This window comes from Sus scrofa, chromosome 1 (assembly GCF_000003025.6).
Source record: "Sus scrofa isolate TJ Tabasco breed Duroc chromosome 1, Sscrofa11.1, whole genome shotgun sequence".
NCBI classification, from domain to species: Eukaryota; Metazoa; Chordata; class Mammalia; order Artiodactyla; family Suidae; genus Sus; species Sus scrofa.
Window position 1 is genome coordinate 126,127,226 of NC_010443.5, and position 15,183 is coordinate 126,142,408.

General features: G+C 42.6%; 1 protein-coding gene across 4 annotated transcripts in view; it reads right to left on the reverse strand.

Annotated features, from left to right (window-relative positions):
• Positions 1-10,182, reverse strand: part of SQOR (sulfide quinone oxidoreductase) — a 59,073-nt gene extending 48,891 nt beyond the window's left edge. Inside the window, 1 exon segment of one of the 4 annotated variants that reach the window (NM_001244238.1) lies at positions 9,780-9,802. The gene's annotated coding sequence lies outside the window, so the exon portion shown is untranslated. 4 annotated transcript variants of the gene reach the window in all.

The window sequence follows — 15,183 nt, forward strand, 5'->3', positions numbered from 1 at the left end:
CCCTCAAGAATGGAATTGGTTCTTTCTTGCAAAAGAGGATGCAGAGAGATCCCTCACCCCTTATCATCTCTGGGGTCTAAACAGTTGGTGGCAACAGGCACAAAACCTCTGCAGCCTACTGAGAGTGCAGCATTCTCTAGCTACCACCTCAGGTATAGCTGCCTCAAATTGGGGTACCTGCATTTTCTAGCACCTATGTCATCTCTGGATTAAGAGAAGGAAAGTTGGGGCTGGCTTCCAAAAATCTGGGTTTATATTCCAGCTCTTAAGACTTAACTAGCAGAAGCAAGGAGCAATATAATCAATGTGAGCAAAACACCCTGGGAGTTTTAAGCAGAGAAGGAATAATCAATGACAGCTTGATAAAACAGAATCCGAGCAGGAGTTAAAAGACTGGCAGCATTTGGACAAGTGGAAATGCGATGGGGAGGGGGGAGGGGCGGGCAGGGGAGGGGGGAGAATACTGAGGGAAGAGAGTAGCACAAGTAAATGAATCAGAAATGGTGACTGCCCTCCAGACCCCTCTCCAGCCTTCTCTGCCCTCCTTCAATCCCCAAGAGCTGAACAGTGAGGTGGTGTCAACTGGCCTTTGTCCTCTGGCTTCCAGTTGGATTAAACCAATGGGAGGCACCAGGAGATTAAAGGATGGAAAAAGAATGACATTAGGATATTTATCACCCAGACCCCTTTGAGCCAAGCCTCAGCTCAGCAGTGCTATAGTCCTCCAGCCAGACGCCTGGGTCCTGGGGGTGCCCCTCCCTTAGCAACAGCTCTTACTCAGAGTTCTTGTCACCACACACTCTGCTTGCTTCTTCAGGCCCTGAATCAATACCACTGCTTCACCAGGCTTGTTGGTTCCCCTTAACCCTGCCCACACCTTTGTAAATAGTTATTTCATCAAACCCTTCTTAATAACACTATTTGAGCATGCCAACTGTTTCTCAAGACTTTGATAAGGTGGGAAGGCCAACTGGATTTGACAGATACTGAGGGGAGTAAATGACAAAGGAATGTCACAGCCCAATTATAAAGGGCCAAGCAAAAAAAGAGTTCCTGTTGTGGCTCATCGGGTTAAGAACCTGACTAGTGTTCACCATGAGGATGTGGTTCAATCCCTGGCCTCACTCAGTGGATTAAGGATCTGGTGTTGCCGCAAGCTGCAGATGAGATCACAGATGCAGTGCTGGATCCAGTGTTGCTCTGGCTGTGGGGTAGACCAGGGGCTGCAGCTTTGATTCGACCTCTAGCCTGGGAACTTCCATATGCCACAGGTGCAGCCCCAAAAAGACAAAAATAAAGGGTGGGGTCACACTAGGGAACTGAGGCTTTAGATCGACAAATCTAAGTTTTGAGAGGTGATAGAATGAAGGGGGGCAGCTTTGAGAAAACGTATCAGGGAGGAAATTAAATTGGAGGAGAGACAAAATCAGTTCTGGAAGTCAGGAGACGAGTGCAGAGGTCCAGGTGTGAGTGATAAGGCTTGGTTAGGTGCTAGCATTAGAAATACAAATAAAGAGAGTCAGATAAAACCGATGTAGGGGAAAGAGAATGACTGGATAAAAGGTAGGAAGGGCCCCTCAGAGGAAAAAAAAAAGAGCCAAAGTTGAAACCCAGGCAGCAGAAGAGAGAGGAGTTATGTGGGCAGAAACAAGGAAGTATCACATATCTTGCTTAATTCTGAATTAGTGTCAACATTAAAAACTTTGGCTATTTCACTCCCAAAATTCCAAATTGTTGGCCTCTCTGACAACACTGAGCCCACGTTCTCCCATATCAACAGTCGGCCAGAGCTGAGCAGTCACTGCCCATCAGACCGTGCACAAGGTCCCAGCTCGCCCAGCACCACACGGCCTCCTCATTTGTTACCTGCTCAGCTCTGGAGGCCTGTGAGCCGTAGTTCCTGCTGAAGGTTATGGAAGTTCTTAGTGAAGCTCAAGAGGACCCCCTGGGGGGAGAGGAGAGGATGAATCAGAGCAATTCAGTTGAGTTCAGCATTTTTGAGTGTTTACTCTGTGCCGGGAATTGTCCTAAACTGGGACTGGGGAGCCTGGGATGAGTAAGAGTCGTCTGTCTTGAGTTACAAGAAAGACCAGGAGCATAAAGATGTGTGAAGTGGCTGTTTCAGAAATTCAAGCACCAGCAAATGCTTGGAACAGACATGAGAACAGAAATGAAAGTGTGGATGCAAAACATATGCCAAAGGAAATTTTGTGACAGATTAGCCATGGGGGAGAAAGAAGGAAGAATGTGAACTGGGGCCCTGTCCAGGTGACTCCACTGAAGAGCATATGTAAGCAACCAGACAGAATTACTCCAAGTGCAGTAAAGATCCAAAGCTGCCAGAGAGAAAAGGAAACCACACCCCCTGAGAATGGAATGGGCAGGGTCCACCAAGGGATTAGGCAGGCAGCGCCCTTCCTCTTGGCTCACCTCCCCGGAGTAATGGTAGCGCCTGTTGTATTCAGGAACTGGATTACTACTGTGTTAACAAAGAAAATGAAGCAATCTCCATTTAGGCCTGCAGGGCCATGTTAGAACTCTACCTTCAGAGCTGTTATAATAGCCAATATTTGTTTAAACACTTAAACTGTGAAGCTAGCACTCTGGGAATGGGCCAGGGTAAATTATTCAGGAGACAAAAACAACCCCATACAGCTCCCTGACGATTCAGGGTTTAGAGCCACATTGGGGCTCTTTAGTTCCCTAACTCTTTAGGAGAACACTGGAAGCACTTCTTTAAAGAATTACTGATTAACTGTGATAGAACATGATTGAAGATAATATAAGAAAAAGAATGTATATGACTGGGTCACTTTGCTATACAGCAGAAATTGACAGAACATAATAAATCAGCTATAACTTAAAAAAAAATTTAAAGAATTACTGATTGGAGTTCCCATTGTGGCACACCAGAAATGAATCCCACTAAGAACCATGAGGTTGTGGTTTTGATCTCTGGCCTCGCTCAGTGGGTTAAGGATCCGGCAGTTGCCATGAGCTAAGGTGTAGGTCGCAGACACAACCTGGATCCTATGTTGCTGTGGCTGTGGCGTAGGCTGGCAGCTGTAGCTCTGATTCAACCCCTAACCTGGGATGCTCCATATGTGGCAGCCCTAAAAAGCAAAAAAAAAAAAAAAACAAAAATTTAAAAAATAAAAAAGAGGAGTTCCCATCATGGCTCAGTGGTTAATGAACCTTACTAGCATCCATGAGGATGAAGGTTGGACCCCTGGCCTCTCTCAGTGGGTTAAGGATCCAGCATTGCTGTGAGCTGTGGTGTAGGTCGAAGATGTGGCTCAGATCCAACGTTGCTGTGGCTGTGGTGTAGGCCAGTGGTTAAGCTCTGATTAGACCCCTAGCCTGGGAACCTCCATATGCCTCGGGTGTGGCCCTAAAAAGACAGAAAGACAAAAAAATAAATAAATAAATAAGAATTACTAATTAAGACTTACTAATGAGGACGTGGCAATCAAACAGTGGCTCCCTTTGCTGCTGAGAAATTTCCTACAAGTTTCCCTAGTCTATCCTCTTTTTACGATCAGAAAGCCTTATAACAAGGAGGGACCAAACCGTGCATTTGCTAAGCAGATAATAAAAATTCTATTTACATAAGGAGAATTATCTCACATTAGGGCTCCAGAAAAGGAAAAAAATAAGCCAATCAATTGGATTATTCAATTGAAAGTGAAAGATTTTGATTGAGTTTATAGGAGGAAACGCCTTGTGTCTCCATTTGCTTTAGCCAGTGAGAGGTTGACCACGCAAGTTTCAGTGTGCAGATCATCACAATTTAGCTCTCCTTCAACCCATCACAGTTGGTCTCTTGTCAAGTATACTGAAGATTTCTTTTTCCTTTTTTTTTTTTTTTTTTTTTTTTTCCGCTTTTTAGGGCTACTCCCTCAGTATGTGAAGTTCCCGGGCTAGGGGTAGAATTGGAGCTGCAGCTGCCAGCCTATGCCGAAGCCATAGCAACACCAGATTCAAGCCGTGTCTGCAACCTACACCACAGCTCACGGCAACACCAGATCCTTAACCCACTGAGTAAGGCCAGGGATCAAACCCACATCTTCATGGATACTACTTGGATTCTCAACCTGCTAAGCCACAACAGTAACTTCCTAAAGTTGTTTTGTTTTTTGCTTTTTTTTTTTGCTTTTTAGGGCTGCACCTGTGGCACATGGAAGTTCCCAGGCTAGGGGTCAAATTGGAGTGACAGCATCTGGCCTACACCACAGCCACAGCAACTCGGGATCCAAGCTGCATCTGTGACCTACACCACAGCTATGGCAACGCCAGATTCCCCAACCCACTGAGCAAGGCCAGGGATCAAATCCACATCCTCTTGGATACTAGTGGGATTCGTTTCCGCTGCACCACAACAGGAACTCCCTCCCTGAAGGTTTCTTTTTAATGACCACACAAGCCTATGTGTGTCCATCCCAAGAGTGTAGAACAAGACACACTGGAGAGGGAGGCCTAATGTGGAATTAATTTCCTTCCAGGCACACAGCAAGGATCTAGCTCATGCAATGGTCTCCCACAGCCATTCAATGATCAAATTAAAATTACTCATCAGCCTCAGGAGTGCTGGGATTCCCACTCAGAGTATTACCAACAAGAAGACTCCGAGGATCGAAGTTTCACTCTGAGGACTGGCCAATCTGTCAAGCCTATTGTTGCCTGGAGTCCAGCATGTGAGGTCTGAACACAGTGAGAAGAGACTCTTTTAATTACAAACTATAACTGTTGCCTGAACATGACTGAAGATCAATCCTTTAATGCTTAGGACAGAATGAGAGGTAGGTATGGTGACATGCATACCACGTTCCTTAAGCTCATGTCTTTCCTATGTCTAACTAAAACAGTCCCCATTCCTGCAGAAGCCTTGTCTGAGGACACGTCAGCTGTCAGGAGATCCAGGTCCTCATTCCAGGTAGAGCCAGAGGGCTCATCCTTAACTATTCTGGGTCATGCTTTCGTCACCAATGGGATAAAGGACTGGATAGAATAGCTTCAAAAGTCTCTTCCTTTTCTAAAACTCTGTGATCCTTGAAATCACAGGGGGATTTCAAGGGAGAAAGGGAAAAAGAGGTTCACAAGCAGATACCTGAAGAGGTTCACAAGCAGATACCTGAATGGGAATCCTTACTCTACTAATTCCTTAGACTGACTGGAACTCTGAAATACTGCAGCAAATGACAAGGGTTTGTAACCAGGCATAGAACATAATCAGAATGGAAACCCTTCCCTTCCCCCAGGTCCAACACCTGGACCATTACTGACCATGATTCATTGGGCAAATACTGTGCACTACCTCAGACATAATTTTTAAAAAATCGGAAAACAACTGTTGAAAGTTTGCTATTTGACAGGCACTGGACTATGAACTTTACATAATTTCTTACAAGCTGAGAGGTTGGTTTTACTATTCCCATTTTTTACGTGAGAAAGTAGACATTGTGGAGCCATGGTCAAGTCACAACCACTTTGAGCCTATTTTCATGAGTGTAAAATAAGTGGATGTGTCTAGTCGACTTTAAAGGCCCCTCCTGCTCTATGACTCAAGACAGGCTTTGGTTTGATCACCTAGACCTTGAAAGGCTCACAATGATGAAAATCTAGATAGCCCCTCACCCACCTCAAGCACCATTTCATGCTCACAGAAAGCTCCTTGGGATGCACTCACAATCTATCCTGTAAACAAGGTGGTTGTTAAAATACATCATTTTCCTTAGAGCAAACTGCCAAGGGAAAATGAAAGTGTCTAGAGTGAAATCACCATAGGCCCCACCACTGAGGCCCTCTTCCCTTCCAGAAGTCAGGAACTGGTCCCAGAATAAAGATGCAGATATTTCCTCTCCATTACTGTGTATGGGGCTGGGGCTGCCCATTCCCAGCTATACAGAATGAAAGCTCCCTGAGGGAAGGACTAGGGTCAAATCTTGGAAATTCATTTGATTAGAAAGGAATCGCCCCATGGTGCTTAAGGATGATGACCAACAACATCTTCCCATCACCCACTATGCATTTATAAAGCACCCGCTCTGTATAAGGCACAGCAGCTACCCTGGTCACTGTTCTGTTTCTCCTAACAGTCAAGATCATGAAGGTAAAGAAGGCCTTAATGACCTCAGACAGGATCCAAGCAAAAATGCAGGCTGTCTGTACAAAGAGAGTATAAGAATCTCCTTGGTGGGTGAGGTGAGAGACAGCAATGGAAGTGTTAGGATCATGATTTAGAATACAGTGCCCCAGTATTAACTTGCTAGAGCTGCCGTAAAAAAATATCACAGACTGGATGGGCCAAACAACACAAATGCATTTTCTCCCAGTTCTGGAGGCTGAAAGTTCAAGATCAAGGTAACTTTGGGCCTAGGTAATTATAGCAGTATCATATTTGATGTATTAACTCTCTCTTTTCACCTTGATATTCTCAGTTACTCTGTGAGTCAGCCCCACTCATGTATCCAGACTTGAAGCATCCACTGCATCAAGGAGGGGTCATCCCATGGAGCAGCAGAACCAAAGGGTCCTGTGCTTAGCTTTTGTTTGTAAAAGCCAACATCCAGGTTGAATGAGCCTGCCTGATTAACATGAGGTTGTCCTATAGCAAAAATGGAACCAGGAATATCAGTGGCTTGGCACAAGAAAACATATTTGAATTGGGCCTTTCTCCTCCATCTTTTAGCAACATTATCTGGAATGCATGACCTTGAAGGTCAGTGCAACAAAGGAAGAAAGAGAATGAAGAGCTCACACTCAATCTAAATTTCCTCAGCTTTGAGAACTATGTCTAGATATTCATGTTGCAACAGAACAAAGGGTGGGGGGAAAAATGTATACATGTAAGGATAACTTGATCCCCTTGCTGTACAGTGGGAAAATAAAAGAAAAAAAATTAAAATAAGTAAATAAATAAATTTCCTCAGCTTATGTATTACTCTGCTCAGGCTGCCATAACAAACTACCATGAACTGGGTAGCTCAAACAATAGAAAGTTATTTCTCATTGTTCGAGAGGCTAGAAGTCCAAGATCAAGGTGTCAGTACGTGTGGTTTCTCCAGAGGCCTCTCTCCTAGGCTTGGACCTCCTAGTGCCCTCATATAGTCTTGCCTCTCCCACACCACTAGTGTCTTTTCCTCTTCTTACAAGGACACTACTCATGATGGATTAGGGCCCCACCCTCATGATCTCATTTTAAAGGCCCTGTCTCCAAACAGATTCCGAGGTACTGGGGGTTAGGGCTTCAACATCTGAATTTTGAAGGGACACAATTCAGTACATAACACTGGTATTTGCTTTTCCCAAAGTTACAGGCAATGTGCTCTATTTTTTTTTTTTTTTTGTCTTTTTGCCTTTTCTAGGGCCACACCCGCAGCATATGGAGGTTCCCAGGCTGGGGTTCATATCAGACCTGTAGCCGCTGGCCTATGCCAGAGCCACAGCAATGCCAGATTCGAGCCGCATCTGCAGCCTACACCACAGCTCATGGAAACGCCGGATCCTTAACCCACTGACTGAGGCCAGAGACCAAACCCACAACCTCATCGTTCCTAGTTGGATTCCTTAACCACTGAGCCACGATGGGAACTCCAAGCAATGTGCTCTAAACTTAACCATTCTTTACAAAGTTCTCTCTCATCTTTCTGCCCCAAGGTAGAAAGTAAATCACAGGGATAGCTGGCTGGATCTACTTTTCTTCTTCCTATCACCATCCATGTTTGTTGGATTATGTAGACTTTTAAGGCTGGGAATGAAGAAGCAACCAGCTGGCTTCAGGTCTAGTCTGGGCAGCTTCTAGCAGTTTGCACCTACTGCTCCTGTTTACCAAATATTCAGGGTCAGAGAGGAGTTATGTAGTAGGTAGTGGGGCAGGCAGGGAAAGGTGAAAAGAAAAGAGGAAAGAGTAACATGCATCTGTCCCCAGAACTGCCTCATCATGAGTCTGTCTCCACTCCCTGTAAGACATTTCCTGTGTTACATCACATCAGATTAGCAAGCCCAGACTCAGGCAAGATGGAGGAGAAACTGTTCTCCAAAGGAATTCTAATTTGCCATCAACACTCAGTTTCATTTTCTCTGGCAGAACACCAGCCACACAGACCCTCCACACAAATACACACACACACACACACACACACACACAGACCCACAGGCCCTGACTGATATTTCAAGCACTCCAACTCCAGATGTGTTTATACATTGTTCGGCCAGTAGGAAAAAGAAGCCCAAATTTTAAGCAGAGTCATTTTGCAAACGACCAGCTGTCTCCTGGATGAATTTGGGAGGTTTTTTTTAGATGTACTTTCAAGCAATCCTCTCCAATACACTTATTCATTCAAAAAGTATTTATTGAGTACATTCCATCTACCAAGAATGGAGACACAATGGTGATGGCTATAAACTTGGGGTCTAGGAAGAGAGAAAAACAAGTTCTAATAAATGGGATTTATTTCACCCTCTCTGTAGCAGATGCAGTGCTGGACACCTTAAATAAGTAGGAAGTCATGATTATCTCTACTGTACAATGAAGAAGTCAAGGTGGAAATAAGTCCAAAAGACAAGCTCATGCTGCTAGTCAATGGAAGTGTCAAGACCAGAAGCCATGTGACCTGACTTCCTGTGCACTACCCTTTCCACTTAACCATGAACTTGGGTGGAAAATAAAAATTCACATCTTTATTTTCATTAATCTCTAACTGAAATTTAGCACTTTCTTCAATTACATATACAGGCGACAACCCCAGGAATACTGACTGTGCCCACCACTTTTTCACAAAGAGAAATCACAGACATATTCTTATATTACAAGGATTTTCTAAATCTTGAAATCTTATGTTCATTATGACTTCGAAATTTCAGTAGCTATTAGATCCACTGCCGGATCTTGTTATTTAATGCATTCGTTTTGTTTTTTTTTTTAAGAACATATCATAAATATCATAAATTCTTTTAATATTGTGACAAGTTTTTTGGAACTGGTTTCCTTGATAATACTTTGCCTTTTGTTTTTTTACCTTTAAGAATATTGCCCTGAGAAAGGGTCCTTAGTCTTCCCCGAACTGTCCAAGGGATACAAGACACAAAAATTGGTCAGAAACCTACATTACAGCAATGGGCCGTACAGGCAAACCCGGAGGCTCTGCTCACTGTGTCTTTGAGTATGAAGCTAGTTTGGGATTTTTATAATTAAAAGAGAGAAACGAATGGGAAAGGAAAGGACCAGAGGACTCTTTCCACCAATTCCTGTTGGGCACGGCCCTAAATGCTCTCCTCTGTTGCTTCCAGCAGCAGCTGAAGCTGCCTCCTCCAGCGCTCCTCGGTCCCTTGAGCTCTGGCATTGGAGAAACGTGCCCCACTATGGGCAAAGGAGCAGACGTCACCTCCCACCCCACTGGGGCTGAGCGCTCACTTGCGACCCAGGAAACATGCTTAAGAACACAGTCAACAGGTGAAAGGTGCCAGAAATTCCCACACACTCTAGCAAAAAATCCCCATACACAAGCCAACAGATAACTTCAGTATTTAATCGCTCCTCACAGGTCCGGTCTCTCAGCGACCCCGAGGCCTGACACTGGGAAGGGGTCCCAAGACCCAGGTTCCAACAAGGGCGGCAAGAGCTGTGAATGCTGTGTGGGCAAGAAAAGTGTAAAGAGGGATGGAACAGTCCCAGCTGCTTGGACATATCTAGATAAACAACCGGCCTCAGAGCGATCTCTGTCCCCGCCTGGTCCCCCTCCCCTACGGGCCTGAGATCGGCCGAGGGGTATGCCTCTTACCCAAAGGCGCGCAGAGCCTCCGGCCACAGTGTTGGCGCAGCAAAACCTGCCGCTCCCCGCTGGGGCTTGCAGCCTCAGCTGGGGCACCACCCGCTCCCCGGGCGGAGGCTGGAGGCGGGGAGAGCGAGCCCCACCCCGCCCCGACCCCCCAGAAAGTTCCGGAAAGGTCCCGCCAGCGCCCCGCCCGGCGCCGCAGTCCCAGCACCAAGGCCAAGTTCAGACTGCACCCAGGCTTATGAGCACGCACGGGGGACAGCCAGGGACGTGGGTCCAGCGGGCCGGGGCTCCGCCGGCGAGGCAGACTCGCCCCTACCCCCAGCGCACCCTGGAGTGTGGCTGGGCGCCCTAGGCACAGAGTGGGCACGGAGGGCACCTATCGCTCTCCCCCATCTGGGTGCCTACTCTGTTGCGTAACTGGGAGGGACAAAGGTGAAGGCGGGGCTGTGGGCAGAGGCCCGGCGGTTGGCGTCTTCTGGTCCTCCAGTGGGCCCTGTGCTTCTCATCTGGTTCCAAACATTGTCCAGAGAGACAGCTGTTCCCATGCACATTTCTCAGCTAAGGCAACCGAGGCTCAGAGAAGCCCCAAAACTTCACCTTATTAAGCGTTGGAGCAGCGCTTTTCCCTCAGGGGTGGAGGCTAAGGTCAGCTGGCTTTCACCCGCTCGCCTCCAAACCATGTTCAATCATACTTTCATGCTAGATGTTTTCAACTGGCTGCTCTAAGTAGGTGAGAAGTGTAGGTGAGTGGTTTTCCACCACATCAGATCTAGAGAACATTTTCATAGCATGCATTGGGTGTCCAGAAGTCTTGCTGCAATTTTAAGCTTTAATAACTTTAGATGTGAGTTACAAACTTTCCTTTAAAAAGTCCCCTGAAAATATAACTACTTACATTTGTTTTACATTTATTTCATTTTGCAATTTTTGAAGAACTAGTTTTTTGAATTTTTTGTTTCAGTCAACTTTTTTCTATACTTTTTTTTTTTCTTTTTAAAGAGGAACACTAGCAAACCAAAAATTATTGAGGTAACCACAAAGAGACGGTTGCCTCAGGAAAGCAACCTAATAAAGTTGTTAACAATTTCTGAGCTCCTCCCCCTGGCTTGCTTGCTTTCTTTTTTTTTTTTTTTTTTTTCAGGTTTATTTTTTATTGAAGTAACTTTGGTTTATAACATTTTATATTCCATTTCTACTTCTTTATACCCTACAGCATGCTTACAAGCAAATACTTAATTTCCATCCCTCACCCTACAGTTGATCCCCTTTACTCATTTCATCCTTCCCCTCCCCCGCTCCCCTCTGGTAACCACTATTCTTTTCTCTGCACTTCAGTGTTTTTGTTTAATTTGTTTGATTATTTTGTTTGCGTTTTATATCCCACATACAAGTGAAGTCATACAGTATTTGTCTTCCTCCATCTGAATTAATGCACTTAGCATAATACCGTCAAGATCCATCCATGTTGTCACAAATGGCAAGGTTTCATCCTTTTTTATGTCTGAGTAGTATTTCGTGTATATATATATACATATATATATATACACATACATACTATATATGTAATGAATATACACACACATATATATATGTATCCCACATCTTTATCCATTCATCCATTGATGGGCATGCTTTAGGCTGTTTCCAAATCTTGGCTATTGTAAACAATGCCATAATGAACTTAGGAGTGCAAGTATCTTCAAATTAATATTTTCCTATTCTTTGAATAAATACCCAGAAGTGGGATAACTGGATCATATTGTCCTATTCTTAATTTTTTGAGGAATCTCCATACTGTTTTCCGTTGGACTATACCAATTTACATTCCCACCAACAAAAGGGTTCCCTTTTCTCCACATCCTTGTCAATACTTATTTCTAGCCCTTTTGACATTAGCCCTCTTATAGGTATGAGCTAACCAAACATTGTGGTTTAATTTGCATTTTCCTAATAATTTGGAATGTTTAACATTTTTTATGTGCCTGTTGGCTTAATGGGAAAAACCATCTCTTCAGATCCTCTGTCCATTTTTTTTTTTCCATCTTTTCTAGAGCCGCACCCCTGGCATATGGAGGTTCCTGGGCTAGGGGGTCTAATTGGAGCTGTAGCCGCCGGCCTAAGCCACAGCCACAGCAACACAGGATCCCAGCTGCATCTGCAACCTACACCACAGCTCATGGCAATGCCGGATTCTTAATCCACTGAGCAAGACCAGGGATCGAACTCGCAACCTCATGGTTCCTAGTCTGATTCGTTAACCACTGAGCCACAGTGGGAACTCTCCCTGTCCATTTTTCAATCAGGTTTTTTGTTGTTGTTGTCAGGTTGTATGAGTTCTTTGTATATTTTGGATATTAACCCTTCAAAGATCATATTATTTGCAAATATCTCTTCCCATTTGGTAGCTTGTCTTTTCATTTTGTTAATATTTCCTTTGCTGTGCAGAAGCTTTTTAGTTTGACTAAGTCCCATTTATTTATTTTTGGCTTTGTTTCCCTTGCCTGAGGAAACATATTTAGAAAGATACTACTAAGACGATATCAAAGAGCATACTGCCTATGTTTTCTTCTATGAGTTTTATGGTTTAAGGTCTTACATTCAAGTCTTTATTTTGAGCTGATTTTTGTGTATGGTGTGAGACTGAAGTCTACTTTTGTTTTTTATTTTTTGTTTTTGTTTTTTGCATGTTGCTGTCCAGTTTTCCTAACACCATTTGTTGAAGAGACTATCCTTTGTCCATTGTATGTTCTTTGCTCTTTTGTTATATGTTAATTGTCCATATAACTCATAGGTGTGAGTTTATTCCTGGGCTTTCAATTCTGTTCTACTGATCTATATATCTGTTTTTTTCTGCCAATATGCTGTTTTGCTTACTATGGCTTTGTAGCATAGTTTGAAATCAGGGAGTGTGATACCTCCAGCTGTTTTCTTTTTTCCTTAGGATTTATTTGGCCTTTCAAAGTCTTTTGCAGTTCCATGTAAATTTTAGAATTTTTTTATTCTACTTCTGTGAAAAGTGTCTTTAGGATTTTGATGGGGATTGCATTGAATCTGTAGATTGTTTTAGTAATATGGACATTTTAACAATGTTAGTTGTTGCAATCCATGAGCATGGAATATCTTTCCATTTATTTATGTCTTCAATTTTTTTCAGCAACATCTTATAGCGTTTATTGTTTTACCTCCTTGGTTAAATTTATTCCTAGGTATTTTATTCTTTTTGTTGCAATTGTAAATGGGATTATTAATTTCTCTTTCTGCTAGCTCATTGTTAGCAAATAGAAATAACAACAGATTTTTATATGTTGATACTGTATCCTGCAACTTAACTGTATTTCTTACTTTTAATAGCTTTTGGGGGGATTTTCAGAGTTTTCTACACATAAAATCATATCATCTGCAAATAGTGACAGTTTTACATCTTCCTTCCCAATTTGGATTCCTTTTATTTCTTTTTCTTGCCTAATTTCTCTGGCTAGGATTTCCAATACCCTGTTAAATGAGGGTGGCAAGAGTGGACATCCTTGTCTTAGTCCTGATTTTAGAAGGATAGTTTTCAGTGTTTCACCATTTAGTATGAGATTAGTTGTGAGTTTGTCATATATGGTCTTTATTACATTGAGGTACATTCCTTCTGTACCCACTTTATTGAGAGTTTTTATCATAAATGAGTGTTAAATATCATCAGATGCTTTTTCTACATCTACTGAGATGATTATATGGCTTTTAGCCTTCATTTTGTTAATATGGTGTATCACATTCATTGATTTGCAGATGTCAAACCATACTTGCATCCCTGGAATAAATTTTCCTTTATCATGATGTAAATCCTTTTAATATATTGTTGTGTCCAGTTTGCTAATATTTTACTGAGGATTTTTTCATCTATTTTCATCAGATATACTGGCCTGTTATTTTATTGTTTTGGGTCATGTCTGTATGGTTTTGGTGTCAGGGTAATAGTGGCCTTATAAAATGAGTTAGAAAGCATTTCCTCCTCTTCAATTTTTTAGAATAGCTTGAGAAGACTTAATCTTTAAATGTTTGGTAGAATTCCCTTGTGATGTCCTCTGGTCCCATACTTTTATTTTTTTATTTTTCTATTTTTATGTTTTTTGTCTCTTTAGGGCCGCACCCATGGCATATGAAGGTTCCCAGGCTAGGGGTCAAATCAGAGCTGCAGCTGCTAGTATACACCATAGCCACAGCAAAACCAGATCCAAGCCATAGTCTGAGACCTAAACCACAGTTCATGGCAACACTGAATCCTTAACCCACTGAGCAAGGCCAGGAATCAAACCTGTGTCCTCATGGATGCTAGTCAGATTTATTTCCACTAAGCCATGACGGGAACTCCCCTACTTTTATTTTGACAGAGCTCTCTGATTACTGTTTCAGTCTCTGTACTAGAGACTGACTACTGGTCTATTCCGATTTTCTGTTTCTTCATGCTTCAGTCTTGGAACATTGCATGATTCTAAGAATTTGTCCATTTCTTCTAGGTTGTCCAATTTGCTAGCATATAGATGTTTATCATATTCTCTTATAATCCTTTGTATTTCTGTGGTATCCATTGTTATTTCTTCCTTTTAGTTTCTTGTTTTATTTATCAGAACCTATGCTCTTGTTTCTTAGTATGTCTGGCTAAAGATTTGTCAATCTTATCTTTTCAAAGAATCACCTCTTAGTTCCACTTTTCTTTTCTATTATCTTTTTAGTCTCTACTTCATTTATTTTGGTCTAAACTTTCTTTCCTTCCACTAACTTTGGGTTTCATTTGTTATTTCTCTAGATCCTTTAGGTTTAAGGTTAGAATGCTTATTTGAGACTTTTCTTGAGCCCTAAAACAAAACAAAACAAAAAAGCTTCCCTCTTAGTACTTTTGCTGTATCCCTCAGATTTTGGTATGTTGCATCTTCATTTGTCTTCAAGTAATTCTTGTTTTCTCCTTTGATTGCTTTAACCAATCATTGTTCAATAGCATGTTGTTCAGTCTCCACATATTTGTGATTTTCCAGGTTTCTTCTTGTCACCGATCTCTAGTTTCATATCATTGCAATCATAAAAGATGCTTAGTATGATTTCAATCTTCTTAAATTCATTGAGACTTGTTTTGTGTTCCAGCATATGGCCTATCCTTGATAAAGTTTCATGTGTACTGTTGCATTCGGATGGAATGTTCTGTACAAATCAAATACAACTCATCTAATGTGTCATTTAAGTCCACTATTGCCTGGTTGACTTTCTATCTGGATGATCTATCCATTGACATAAGTGGATGTTAAAGTCCTTTACTGTTATTGCGTAGCTGTCAATTTCTCCCTTTAGGTCTGTAAATAATTATTTTATGTATTTTGGCACTCCTATGTTATGTCTTCTTGATGAATGTCCCCTGTATCATTATACA